Below are 14,543 nucleotides of genomic sequence, written 5' to 3' on the forward strand. Positions count from 1 at the left end.
CTGTACCCAGTGACTTTCCGTCACTGAATTAAAAATTCAGGTAGTCCGGTACCAAAGTACAGTGAGTTGCTTGCTAGTCACAGGTGGCGGTCTCAGGTCAGAGGGCCAAACTTATACCCATATCCACTCGGAACATCTCTTGACAGTAGAGTGTTCCGAAATTGGTCACGTTCAGTGAAATGTACTCCTACACTTCACCTGTGTGACATATCATTGTCTCCACACTCCTTGGTTAAAAGGACAACCAACGTATATGTCACACAACGACCTAATCTCGATAATGCTGTCGTCCTAGTAACAACATATCATTTGATCGCGAACAGTTTTAAGAATTTGAAGATAAATCCTCCTTTATCATAAAACAAGTTCGAAGGACTTCATCATATAAAAGTTCATTTGAAGATGTACAATGAAATGATGAATAATGCCAAATAACACTTTATTTATTTGTCAATTCATTTATAAAATTCAATCATCAACATGCTGACGATTGACATTTAGGATACAATTCTCAACAACTTCCACTTAGCCTAAAGCCAATCGGCACAGTATCTAATGCCCATCTTCGACTTGTGTTCGTTGAACTCTTTGATGCCGAGGACTTTGGTAAATGGGTCAGCCAGATTTTCTTTTGTATCAATCTTCTAGAGATCAATGTCACCTCATTCAACGATCTCTCGAACCAGGTGGTAGCGACGTAGAATATGCTTGGTCCGCTGATGTGCTTTGGGTTCTCTTGCTTGAGCTATGGCTCCAGTGTTGTCACAAAATATAGTGACTGGACCATCAATGGAGGGTGTCACTCCAAGCTCAGTGATGAACTTCCACAACCATACAGCTTCCTTGGCGGCATCAGATGCTGCGATGTATTCTGCTTCACATGTAGAATCTACCACTGTATGCTGCTTGGAACTCTTCCAGCATATGGCCCCACCCTTAAGAGTAAAGATATATCCCGACACGCTCTTGCTATCATCTTGATCTGACTGAAAACTTGAATCGGTATATCCCTCAAGTTTTAAGTCAGAATCACCGTAGACAAGCCACTGGTCTTTAGTATTTCTCAAATACTTAAGGATGGTTTTTACAACCTTCCAGTGGTTGCTACCTGGATCAGACTGGTATCTGCTCACTACTCCTAGTGAGTATGCCACGTCTGGTCTAGTACATGTCATGGCATACATTATAGATCCCACTGCCGAAGCATATGGAATTCTATCCATACTCTCTCTTTCTTGAGGGGTTGTCGGACAATCCCTCTTAGAGAGGTTAATTCCATGGCCCATCGGAAGATAGCCTTTCTTGGAATTAAGCATACTGAACCTCTTCAGTATAGTATCAATGTATGTGGATTGGGATAATCCAAGCAATCTTCTAGATCTATCTCTATAAATCTTCATCCCTAGGATGTAAGATGCTTCTCCCAAATCCTTCATGGCAAATTGAGATGATAGCCAAACCTTTATTCCTTGTAATGCAGGAATGTCATTTCCGATTAGAAGAATGTCATCTACATACAAAACAAGAAATATAATAACTGAACCATTTGCCCATTTATAAATGCAAGGTTCCTCTTCATTCTTAATGAAGCCATACGATTTGATCACCTTATCAAATCGTATGTTCCAACTCCGTGAAGCTTGCTTTAATCCATAAATGGATTTTTGAAGCTTGCACACCTTAGACTCATCTGTAGATATAAAACCTTCAGGTTGCATCATATACACCTCCTCTTCTAAATCTTCATTTAGAAAAGCGGTCTTTACATCCATTTGCCAGATTTCATAATCTAAGTGTGTTGCTATCGCAAGCATAATCCGAATGGATTTGAGCATTGCCACAGGAAAAAAATGTCTCGTCATAGTCAATATCATAATGTTGACGATATCCTTTGGCAACCAGATGGGCTTTATAGGTCTCTACCTTTCTGTTTGCGCCTCGTTTCCTTTTGAAAATCCACTTACACCCTATGGGTTTAATCCCTTTGGGTGGGTCAACTAATGTCCATACATCATTGACCTTCATGGATCCCATTTCGGATTGCATGGCTCCAAGCCATGCATCAGAGTCATACCTCTGCATTGCATCCATGTAGGTGATCGGATCCTCATCGTTTTCATCAAGTTCGACAGGATCCCCATCCCGGACTAAGAAACCATAGTATCTGTCCGACTGACGTGATACTCTACCTGATCGCCTTAATGGTGCATCTAAGATGGGTTCTGAATATGATCCAATCAAATCCGACTCAATTGGTTCAGTGGATGGTATCGGATCTTTTACATGTTGAACTTTCCTAAGTTCAACATTAGAGCTATTAGTTCCTTCACTAAGGAATTCTTTCTCTAAGAAAACAACTCTATTGCTTACGAACAACTTTTGTTCTTCAGCAAGGTAGAAATAATATCCTTTAGTCTCTTTAGGGTAACCGACAAAGAAATATTTGTCAGACTTGGGTTCAAGTTTGTCTGTCCTCAAACGTTTGACGTATGCCGGACACCCCCAAATCCTAAGGTGAGAGAGTACCGGTTTCCGTCCCGTCCACATCTCATGTGGTGTTTTATTCACAGATTTATTTGGAACCTTATTAAGTATATAACAGACTGACTCAAGTGTATATCCCCAAAAAGATATGGGCAGATCAGCAAACCCCATCATGGATCGAACCATATCTAATAGAGTTCGATTTCTCCTTTCCGACACGCCGTTATACTGCGGTGTACCAGGAGGAGTCCATTGGAAAAGAATCCCATTCTCTTCCAGATATGTCAAAAACTCATTGGAAAGGTATTCACCCCCTCGATCTGATCGAAGAGTTTTAATACTCTTTCTAGTTTGTTTTTCTACTTCATTACGATACAATTTTAACATTTCAAATGCTTCAGATTTATGTCTCATTAAATAGACATAACCATACCTCGAAAGGTCGTCTGCGAAAGTAATGAAATATGCATATCCGCCTCTAGTATTTGTGCTCATTGGCCCACATACATCAGAATGTACTAGGGTCAATAAGTCATTGGCTCGTTCACCTTTTTCAGTAAAAGGTGACTTGGTCATCTTACCAAGAAGGCATGATTCACAGGTTGTTAATGATTCACAATCATTAACATTGAGGATTCCCTCTTTATTTAATCTGTTCATCCTGTTCTTGTTAATATGACCTAGCCTATGATGCCAAAGGTAGACATCCGTGACATTATCTATTCTAGGGTGCTTATTGGACTTGTACATTACATGAACAGGCTGTGATAATATGTAAATCCCATTACTCAATTGTCCATGCATTACAGTAACACCATTCATAACGATATCACAGTAATTTCTTTTTATTGAAATCTCATAACCGTTCATGGGCAAAAGGCCTACAGAAATTACATTCAATAGAAAAGAAGGACAAAAGTGACAGTCACTTAAGACTATTATTTGAAAATTGAATACAAGTTTCAGAATCCCTAAAGCTAGAATTGGAACTGATCTTCCATCTCCAACATTTAGGAACCTTTTGCTTTCTTCAAATCTCTTACTGATCTGTAGTCCCTGCAACGAATTACAAATATTAAAAAGACCTCCGGTATCCAATACCCAGGTCGAATTATCACATATTGAGAAATTACAAGGTGTTATCATATAAGTACCTTGATCTGCAACTGATTGCATCTTTTTCTTTGGCCTGTTCGGGTCAAGAGAGATAATGTACTGAGGACAGTTCCTCTTCCAATGCCCTTGCTTCTTACAGTAGAAGCACTCTGCCTTACTTTGATCAGCCTTCTTCTTCTTAGTCTGACTTTGCTCAGCACGATGCACCTTTTTCTTTTGATTTTTGTTTTTCTTCTTCCCTTTCTTAAAAGGACCACGACCATTGGACGAACCTCCCACTAAATTCACCGACCCTTTTAGGAGTTGGTGATCCTTCTCAAAAGTTTGTAGTAAACCTAACAATTGGTGATAATTTACTACCGGTTTCGTCATACGAAAGTTGGTGAGAAATGGGCGGTACGAACCAGGAAGAGAGTTCAGTATAGCATCTTTTCCCAATTGATCATGAAGAGGAAAACCGAGAGTGTTCAGGCGCTCGATCAACTCAATCATGTACAATACATGATCAGTCACCGATGCCCCATCCTTTATCCGTGCGCTGAAAATAGCACAACTAGTCTTGTGCCTTTCAACGTCGTCGGGAGTGCCAAAAGATTCGTTCAACACTTGAACGATTTCTTCGGGCTGGGCATTCTCGAACCGGCGACTGAACTCGTCGCTCATTGCAGCAAACATAATGCATCGGACAATGATACGGTCACTGAGCCACTTCTGATAAGTTTCTCTGACCACACCCCGTGCATTAGCAGCAGGCTGCTCAGGTGCTGGATCCGTTATCACATAAAGGATTCGTTCATGCTCTAGCACAATCTTAAGTTTCCTAAGCCAGTTATTGAAATTGGGTCCAGTCAACTTGTCATTATCCAACAATGAACGAAGTGACAAACTAGTGGCCATTTCTGCATAAAAAGAAAATCGGCTATCAGTATATGAATTGACAATACCCTAAAGACTTGGACTTTAGTCTAAAGGTCATCCCACTATTTTATACAAATTTGTAGCCTCTACCTCAAATTCGAAGAATTACACTTAAATCTTTAGTGAGCACTAGAACCCAATTGATCGCATATGGGCCCGAGTGTGGCTCGGCCAACCTATATGCACCTATTGGTAGGTTCTGAACCAATTGTTTCACCAAACAATTTCTAGTGATAATTTTGCCCCAATCTCTTTGGCAGGCGTGTGGCGCCTCCACCGAAGATTCTGGTTAGGTCCAACCATTAAATTACAGGATTCCGTGTAATCAACTAATAGATGACCAAGCCCGAGTGTGGCTCGGCCCACCTGACCATCTATTGAAGGTACACTTGACTCATCATATATCAAATGACAATTCCAATGCCCGATAAGCACCAGGCGTGTGGCGCCTCCAATGATTATCGAAACATTGGACTCATTATCATCTAACTTAATGGGAGGCTGTGACCTAGTTATCCCCATAACTATTTCATTTTAAGGACCTAATAATTTTAGAGGATTAAATTAGGATAGATAAGAAGATCCGGTTAACCTAAATTCTCCCACTGACTTCAACAAGTCAGATTATAAAGAATTAGATTCAAACCGGTTAAGGAGGCACCTAAATCAGTCAAACTGATTTTTCTTACAGGCATGGGTTAACTCGAATCATTAAATGATCCAATCAAAAATGATTGACCAAATCGGCCAGGTAAGTGAGATCGGTGGAAGGGATATGCCATTAACTCGACAAAGACGCATCAGTGCAAGTAGCTCCCAATTAAAAACCACCGGTCGAGTCTGCCAAACTTACCTTAAACACCGATTGGTTAATCAATTTTGATTTTGACCATCCTAATGACTCGGGCTCAACCACGGAGCCTAAATCAAGTTCCATCTTGGTCTGATCAAAGACATGGAATTGATTAATCTACAACTATTGTATTTGACCTAGAGTTTTCTTGACCTAATCTAGTCACTACTTAATTAGATTTGATCAATTAACTCTAATTGGACCATGTTTGATTCTAGCCCTAGCTCTAACCCAATCTTAAGAACTTGATTTGAGCTAACCCAAATGCCCCATGAATTATGCGATGTCATTGAATTGAGTTCACAATTCTAGATCTAGATTTTCATCATCACTTAATTCTTAATTAAGTGTAAGTTTATGAAAATTCAGATCATTGCATTATTCTTAATTGCATACTAACTACAAAGTTTCAGTTCTTAAAACTTATTTTTCAGATCTGAGATTTGTAATTAAGATTTAATTCATGTTTAAATCTTAGATGATTTATGTCCATATATCACATATACAAACTCATATGAATTAACTTAAACAACATACATCATATGCATTTGTTTTCAGATTTGATTTGTCAAACAAAATCAGAAAATAAATAAATTATAAATTTTATTTAGATCTAATCTAAATAATTTTATGATTTCAGATTTATTCATGTTCTTTATATCACATATACATCAACATGAATTTACCTAGATCTCATGCGTCACATGCATTCTATTTTTCAGATCTAATTAATCATGTAAAAACAGCAACTAAATCAATCATAAATCTCTTTTAAATCTGATCTAAATATATCTATGATTTTAGATTTAATTATAAAGATTAAAACTACTTTTAATCTTCTTTTTGTGGTTCATCTTCAAGGATTGAATCACAGTGGCACCCCTACACGCCATAAGAGATCCCATTGAATGGCAAAAGAGGGTTATGAACCCTTCTTTCTCCTATGACTGGACGGCCTGGTGATCATTCCAATCAGATTACTTGACTACTAGGATTAGAAAACTTGTTTTTGGCATAAATGTTTAAACTACTTTGAACCTGGCTCTGATACCACTGTCGGTTACCCTGGTGGTCGCATGCATATATTTTTAAATTTTTTTACAGCGGAAGCATGAATTAAACTATTTAATTTCTATGCATGCTAGAGATCATATCTCTACAACAAAAATAGATCCAGAACTTTAAACAATTATCCTAAACAAGTAGGCATGATTCTATGTCTAACATATAGTCATGCAGAATTTCAGCAACCTAGTTGATTTCTAATTTTAATTTTTAATGAGATCAGATCTCATACCTTTTTGCTTTGAGAACTTTGATGATGCCTTGATCACCTTGTATAGCCGCACACGTGTCCGGCCTCTACGGATAGTCCACGCGAAGCTCTAGGAAGATCCACAACTGCAGGAGTGCTAGCTCGTGCAGAGGTGCTGCAGTGGCTGAACTTTTCTCCCTCGAAGCACTCAATTTTGATTCTTCTTCGAGAGGATGAAGGATGGAGATGAAGGAGAAGAAGGAGGAGAGAAGGTGGCTGGCTCTCAGAATTTTTTCAGAATTTAGAACCCTTTCTAAAGACCATCTTTTTCAAACCCTAAGTGTGAGGGTCCTTTTATAGCCAAAAGACCCCCCACGCCTCACACCTCTTTTGGCCAATGAATTTGGATGATAAAATTTCCAAAAATTTTTGGTGAATCGAAAGCTAAGAGATGAACAAATTCTATTTTAATCTTGTGCCAAGAATTCTTAAAAATTAGGGGGTTATTGCACCCCAAACTTCAGCTGCACGCCACCCTGCTTGATGTGTCATGCAGTCCCTACAAATTAGGGATTTGATTCCTATCTTTTTAGGAAGATTTGAGGCGCCATATTTTTATGAAAAATATCCCCACGCCTCCTCTTTCCTCACGCCAAAAATTGGCCAAAAATAAAGAGGATAGGCACCACTGCTTTTAGGGATAAGGATGAGGTGTCTTTCTTCTTCAAGAAAGAAAGCTAGTGTCCTAAATTTTAGGAATTCTTCTCCATAATAAATTATGATTATTTGGACTCTTAATCCTCATCAAATAAGGACTCTTAATTGACTTGAGTCAATCTCAATCCAATTGGGTCAAGTTCGATCAATTAGGTTATGCCCAATCGGCTCGGGTCGAACCCGATCGAATTAGGTCAAACCCTAATTTTGCCCAAATTGAATCTAATTCAATTTGGCTTAATTAAAATCCAATAATTCAATCAAATTGAATTTATTAGTAATCTAATTACTAATTAACCCTCCAATAATTCAATAATTATTTTAATGCAACTTTTGCTTAGGATAATTTGTCAATCGAATTAACCAAATTATCCCAAAATGATTCTTAATCATCAATCGGCCATTTGATCAACCCAGAAACTTCTATGCGTGTGACCCCATAGGTTCGAACCTAAGCCGGTAGCATAAGAACAACCTCTTGTACTAATCAAAATGACCATCTAGCAATGGTACCCGACGTCCGGATAGGCCGAATGATTGCAAAGCAACATTCAAGAACCCTTGAACTATGGTTACCGTATAATTTATCCCTATGACTCCTAAATGCCAGGATGACTTCAGAGTTCTGTCAACTCTGTAATAAGTGCATCCATAATGTGATTCAACTTTAGAAATCCTGTGACTCCTCACAAGGATTACCCTGCCCAAGGTTTTGCTAAATTGAACACAAGGCATTATCTCCTGTTTTCAGGAGGAGTCAATTCCATCTTGACTCACAACTGACTACGCAAGTACTTGACTGTACCCAGTGACTTTCCGTCACTGAATTAAAAATTCAGGTAGTCCGGTACCAAAGTACAGTGAGTTGCTTGCTAGTCACAGGTTGCGGTCTCAGGTCAGAGGGCCAAACTTATACCTATATCCACTCGAAACATCTCTTGACAGTAGAGTGTTCCGAAATTGGTCACGTTCAGTGAAATGTACTCCTACACTTCACCTGTGTGACATTCAGTGTCTCCACACTCCTTGGTTAAGAGGACAACCAACGTATATGTTACACAACGACCTAATCTCGATAATGCTGTCGTCCTAGTAATAGCATATCATTTGATCGCGAACAGTTTTAAGAACTTGAAGATAAATCCTCCTTTATCATAAAACAAGTCCTAAGGACTTCATCATATAAAAGTTCATTTGAAGATGTACAATGAAATGATGAATAATACCAAATAACACTTTATTAATTTGTCAATTCATTTACAAAATTCAATCATCAACATGCTGACGATTGACATTTAGGATACAATTTTCAACAGTTACATGGGGTGGTGGAGACAATTTCGAGGTTGATCATCTAGATGTCACTTTTGTAGTTGACTTAGAGAGAAGAATTTGTGGGTGTCGGAAGTTTGACTTACTGGAATCCCCTTTTGCCATGTAGCTGCAGCTATCATGTTTTCAAGGAAGGAGGTAGAGCATTGTGTAGACCATTGGTACTCCAGGAATATGTTCTTCAAAGTCTATGAGCAATTATTAAGCTTGTCCATGGTATTCAGTTTTGCTTATTGTCTGACTATGCAGCTTAAGAGTGAGGGTGAATTGGCCTTTTCAAAAACTTTAAACTACAAGTATAGCGGAATGAAAATTTAATTTGTATATGAAGTACAATGGGAGATATGAGAAATAAATAAGTGAATAAGTACAAAGAATAAAGCACACAAAACAAGCATCACAATCACAAAAGATTTACAGTGGTTCGATACCAAACCCTTCACCTACATCTACTTCCCAAGACACCCTTCTTGGGAATTTTTACTATAATCTCTTTAAGATTACAGCAAGATTGTTTTGAACAGGCTCACGATCAACATAGTTGAATTTTTACAGAAAATTAACCAAAACCACCTCCGAGCCTTCTCTAGGCTTGATACACTCCAATTCAAGGTTTGACTAGATCTTTTATCCAAGTTTCAACCCTTGAAACTTGTTACAATAAAGTATAAGAATTTGTAATGAAAATAAACTAAAGCTCCTTAAAAAGAATTTGATAGAAAATTGATGGAGCTCTTGGAAGCATTTGGTTGGCCATGAATGGACTTGAATGCTCTGCATCAACTCTCTTTGATAGTGGAAGATATGATCTTTAATCTTACACTTAATGCACTTGAATATTTCTCGTTTTTCTTTTTTCCATTTTCAGCTCTTTTTTTCTTTTTATTGTCAACTCTTCTTCTTGTTGTCTTCCTTAGGCATTTCCATGCATATATAGCTTTAAAAAGTGGTTGGAAGATATTTCTAGTCGTCAGATAGGCTGAATAAGCTGTTGGGAGGCGAAATTGCCATTTTGGTTTTACAGAAAAATCTGTTGTTACTGTTGTCAAGCGCAAATGGGTCGACTTGACTTTTCAGGGGTCAACTAGTGATATTTAAGGATCGACTCAAGATAGCTCTTATTTTTACTATGCTCTACTTTCACCTGTGGTCATTGTAAGGTCGACTCTTCTATTCTTTGGTGTCGACTCATCCATGACTGGGGTCAACTCATTGTCCTGCATGGTCGACTCGCTAATATGCTAATTTTGGTTATTTTTTATCTTTTATCTGGGGCCATTCTAGGGTCAACTCATCAAGTTTTAGGGTCGACTCTTGTTCAACAGAAGTCGACTTGTGATCTTAAAGGGTTGACTCATGAAAGTGTATGTTTTGACCTCTTTCTGTCTTTCTTCTAAGTTTGTTCTAGGATCGACTCGACTTATCTAAGGGTCGACTCGTGAACGCGTGCTAGTCTTTGTTAACATGCCGAGGTCGACTCGTGTTTTTCTTGGGGTGACTCTTAAAACTGCCCAAAATTGAAGTTTTCTATTTTTGCTTGTGGACATTCAAGAGTCGGCTTGTAGTATTCTTGGGGTTGACTTCTCTTAATTCAGAGCTTCATAAACTTGAGTTTCATTCTTCCACATTAAGAGTTTTGGATTGATATCTTCTTGGCTTATTGTGAGCATTCTAACACACTCTAAATAGATAATTAGTAAACTTTTTACTCAAACATTTTGTATCATCTAAATTAAATCTTTTAGGTCCATAATCTCTCCCTTTTTAGTGTTGACAAAATCTTTGAGTATCAAAAGAAAATAGTATCAAAGAAAATAACAACCTTTTTGATACTAAGATAATTTATGAAATTCACTAATACTCTTAATTAAATCATAAGGAAATAGTACTTGAATCGTGCAAATAAAGTTTTTCAATTTCTATGGACTTACATTTCCTTAAAAAATTTCTTTAAAATTTTGCATCTTCTTGATGTTTAAAATTTTGTTTAAAGATTTTGTAACTTCTTAATGTTATAAATTTTCTTTTAAAATTTTGGTTATCTCTTACTACAATAATTCTCCCCCTTTATAAATTCTTCCCCTTTGTGTCATAATCAAAAAGATATGGTGAGGGAAAGTAAGAACTTGAAAGTAAGCATCATGCAAAGAGGCATATACACAACATAGATAATTTCATTGCATTCTCAATATATTTCATGCATTTTCTGCTGAACATAGAATAGAAGTAAGAATCCCACAACACTACATTAGGACAAAGTCATCCGACAAAATAAAGTCATTCATGAAACTTTCCAAAAGTCCAAAATACATAAGGACAAATATAGGAGCAAAACTACATAAAGGCAACATAAGAACACATTACATAAAAACACATGTAAGAACTAAAAATGTAAACATCTTGCAAAGAGGCTAATAGATAACTTCATTGTATTCTTCTTTTAAGAGCACATACAATAAGTTGTATTTCTAAAATCTTTAGGAGTCTATACACAATAAGAAGATAAAGGTTTCCTAGGTGACTAATTAGAAGATGAAGATGAAGATGATCTTCAATGGGGACGGTGAATGGTGGAGTGCCTAAACCTATGGGCTGATGGTCTAGAGGGATCAGGATGAATAGAAAAGTAGAGTTGACAGGTTCTCATCTCCTCAACGAGAGTAGATGAGGATATAGTAAGAGACTCGGTCAATCGACTGGACTCATCCCAAATCTTCTTGAGTATACCCTGAATATGTGCTCTAATCTTCTATGCTTCAAAAGTAAATTGCTTGATGTCCTTCTGCAAAGAGGTTTGCAAGGTCCTTATCTCCCTCATATTATCCTTGGTCTTCTTGAGCTACCTAGTCACCAAGAAGCAGATGTCCAAGATGTCGTGCCTCGAGACTTCTATCAACTAGGTCAGTGAAGATACATGAGGCTCCAACCTCTGATCCGTAGGCAACAAACCATGTGGTGACTCAGGGGCTCTCTACTCCCCCTGACTAATATCTCCGGATGCGATCATCTCGGCAATCACCTGCTCAACTATAGATCTCATCTGCTCCTCATCCAATCTGATGGTGTGGCTTGTGTTGCTCTCGAGATGTGGAGGCTGAAAGTCTAATGATGCCGTGAAATCTCCAACTCCACGCTCTACTGGAATCTCTGGCTCTGCTGAAGGCATCTTCATGGGGGTAGGTGGTTTGGTACCCTCATTAGTGGGAACAACAGGCTCACTGGGTCTAGCCTTTGGACAGGTCAAGCGTAGATGAGTCGACTCAAGTTTTTCAGGGGTCAATTTATAATCTTCAGGGGTTGACTCAAGATAGCTCTTGTTTTTATTGTATTCTATTTTTCACTTGTGGTCATTGTGGGGTCTACTTTTCTATTCTTTGGTGTCGACTAGTCCATGACTAAGGTCAACTCATTGTCCTTCAGGATTGACTCGCTAACATGCTAATTTTGGTTGTTTTCTGCCTATTCTAGAGTCGACTAATCAAGTTCTAGAGTCAGCTCATGATCTTCAAGGATCGACTCATAAAAGTACTGATTTTAACATCTTTTTGTCTTTCTTCTGAGACTGTTCTAGAATCGACTTGACTTATCTAAGAGTAACTTGTGAACGCATGATAGTCTTTGTTAATGTACCGAGGTCAACTCATGTTTTTCTAGAGTCGACTTTTGAAATTGCCTAAAATTGAAGTCTTCTGTTTTTGCCTATGGACATTTAGGAGTCACTCATAATGTTCTTGAGATCAACTCCTCTTAGTTTAGAGCTTCATCGACTTGAGCTTTATTCTTTCACATTAAGAGTTCTGGATTGATATCTTCTTGGCTTCCTGTGAGCATTCTAGTACACTCCAAATAGGTAATTAGTAAACTTTTTACTCAAATATTTTGTATAATTAAAATCAAACCTTTTAGGTCAACATGGAAGCCCTCACAGTTTCATACATTAGTTGCACCTCCCTTGAGTAGACCATCTGGTAGGTCAAAGAAGTCTAGAAGAAGGGAGGATGATGATGTGCAAGACCCACATAGAATCAAAAGAAGTGGCTCCTCTCTTAGATGTAGCAATTGCTTGAAGTAGGGCCACAATACCAGAATATGCAAAGGTCTTAAGAAGGACAGACCTCCTAGAAAATAAGGGGCCAATAGGGGAGAAAGTTCCTCAAGCCAAAAGGCAAAGGTAGTTGGGTGGTCAAGTGCTAAAAGGGGGAGTCCTAGAAAAGACACGAGAGAGAGAACAACTCATCAGAAGGCAAGTGTTTCCTTTTCAAGTGTTTGGTTTTTGAAACAATATTAACAATTGGTTTCTAATTGCAGGTGGCACACTCCGAACAACAATCTGGCACCACCCTCTAAAGAGTTTCTTTTAAGTGTTTGTTAATGGATGCATCATATTTGGCATATAATTGCATTTTGTGTTTGTTGATGGTTGCTTCATGTTTGGAAGATACCTTGCTGTCATTTTGCGTTTGGCATTATATTAAAGTGGCATTTTACCTTGCTATCATGTTATGGCATTCGCAATATAAATTGGGTTGTTTATATTAAAAGAAATGTGTTTGAGTTTCTAGGTTGTAGAAAATCCAAGTGTGCCACCTCAACAGTAGCATATTCGAAGCACTCAAAAGCGATATTTTGGGATTGCTAACAGAGATGTCCCAAGATACACATGGAGGGGCTAACATTTCACTACAACCAGTCAATTACATAGAGCAGCAGCAGCCTCTAGGAGCAATGGAGCAACAACAACATCAGCAGCACCACCAACAGCAGGCCAAGCAGCACGAAGAGGAGCAGCATCAGCAGCCCAAGCAGCATCATCAACACCAGCAGCTGTAGCACCAGTAGCATCAGCAGTTGTAGCACTAATAGCATAAGCAGAACTAGCAGTAGATCGTTAGAATCAGTAGCATCAGCAACACCAGCAACACCACCACCACCAGCATCTTCAAGAAGTCAATACTCTTAAAGGCTTCTATGGAGAATTTGATAGTTGTCTCATTTTGATACCATTCTGCATCATTTTGATACCATCTTTTTGTGATACCATTTTGTATTTATGATATAGTTTGATACCTTTTTGTTATACTTTGTGATACTTTTTTATTATTAAATATGATACTTTTTGGTTTATGGTAGCTTAGTTGAAATGTTATACCTTTTGTTTCAGTTGACTATAACACTTTCAATTTTGTTTTAGTTGAATATGACAAGTTCAGTAGCTTGGTTTATTTTGTAGAATGTTTAGAACTTAAATATCAGTCCAACCTACTAATACTTAAATATCAACTTATATTTCAGCAGATTGGATTGGTTTGCAGAATGTTTAGAACTTAAGTATCAGCAGGTTGGGTTGATACTTAATATCTACTTATATTTCAGCAGCTTGGCTTGCAGAATGTTAGGTTTGTTTTATTTGTACTGCTAAAATTTAAGAATCAGCAACTGAAGTTATTCTATAACCTTGTTCCATAAATTGAAATGTGATTTCATACCCTTAGTATCAATTGTAGTTTCCTTAAGTATTAGCTTGAGTATGAGCTAGTTAGTGCCCTTAAATATCAACTTTAGTGGCTGAAACATGATTCTATTATGTCAAAAGCATCATAAACATGACATAGCTAGCACCAGATAGCAAGAATTTCTATTCACTGCATTCTCAGGTTATTATACACAGATCCTAAAAATTTATAGTAGTAACACACAGACCCCACAAGTTTACAATAATAACACTTAGACTCCAAAAGTTTACAATAGTATCTCTTAGTCCTCCTAAACACTTACTATATATATATTGGAACCCCAAAAGCAACCTGTGTCACTAGTGATTCCATGGTTCAGAAAAGTTATAGCACATCATTCTTGTCTTTAGACATA

Source organism: Phoenix dactylifera, chromosome 10 (genome assembly GCF_051530095.1).
Source record: "Phoenix dactylifera cultivar Ajwa chromosome 10, Ajwa_hap1_PhDact_Kaust_v1.1, whole genome shotgun sequence".
In the NCBI taxonomy this organism is placed as follows: domain Eukaryota; kingdom Viridiplantae; phylum Streptophyta; class Magnoliopsida; order Arecales; family Arecaceae; genus Phoenix; species Phoenix dactylifera.